Below are 829 nucleotides of genomic sequence, written 5' to 3' on the forward strand. Positions count from 1 at the left end.
TATTTTCCATTTCAAAACTTATAATCCAAGATCAAAGGGCACGTAGAACAAACCAGTTATATCAATAAAAAAACAGAAATTATAAATGCTGATATCAAGAAGAAGACAAGTCAACAAACAAATCATTACCCCATTTGTGTAATGTCGACAATGCTTACAGAAATCAATGCCTAGCACGTAAGCGGGTAGTCAGAGAACTTTAAACCCTTAAAAACAAATAAAAATTATTAACAAAAAAATATAGAAACACGTTGAATAATGATTATTTAATAGGGCACATAATCAGAATATGATATTATCACTTTCAAATGACTAATTTGAAACCATAACCTAATATCCAGTTTCTTCATCTAACAAAAATCACAACCGATATGCAATTAGAGAAATCCAATGAATTAACAGTGAACAAGACAAACATGGATTATGTTTGGAGGAGTCGGCCAGATCAACATGGGTCGGACACCAACTGTTAGCAGGACTTGAACCTGCGACCATTAGGTTAAAAGCCCAATGCTCTACCAACTGAGCTATACACCCCAAAAAATATGTAGTAGTAAATAAGGATTGGTGCGGAAAATCAAAGAGGGCGGGGCCCTCTTCATCATATTAAAGGGGCGCGGCTTTGTATGTGAACGTTAGTCATAAAAATGCAGTGTCTCAATCATAATTAGGTTAAACAGAGAATCCAATCGATTTAAACAGTAATCACCTTAAAATAACCGTAGGTAGCGATTCAGTTGGCATCGATTTGATGATTGGGGGGGGGGGGGTTCAGTTGTAACTGATAATTGATAAATGATTCAAAGGCTCAAAGAACTCAATTGAAGGG

The 829-nt window shown here is 35.7% G+C and overlaps 1 non-coding gene across 1 annotated transcript; it reads right to left on the reverse strand.

Moving 5' to 3' along the window:
- Positions 1-463: 463 nt before the first annotated feature.
- TRNAK-UUU (transfer RNA lysine (anticodon UUU)) lies at positions 464-537 on the reverse strand. Its single transcript has one exon. It is a non-coding gene; the product is annotated as a tRNA-Lys (tRNA).
- Positions 538-829: the final 292 nt, after the last annotated feature.

Source organism: Bidens hawaiensis, unplaced genomic scaffold, assembly GCF_021521415.1.
Source record: "Bidens hawaiensis isolate Kalapana, Puna unplaced genomic scaffold, B.hawaiensis_p1.1 tig00024818_1, whole genome shotgun sequence".
NCBI classification, from domain to species: Eukaryota; Viridiplantae; Streptophyta; class Magnoliopsida; order Asterales; family Asteraceae; genus Bidens; species Bidens hawaiensis.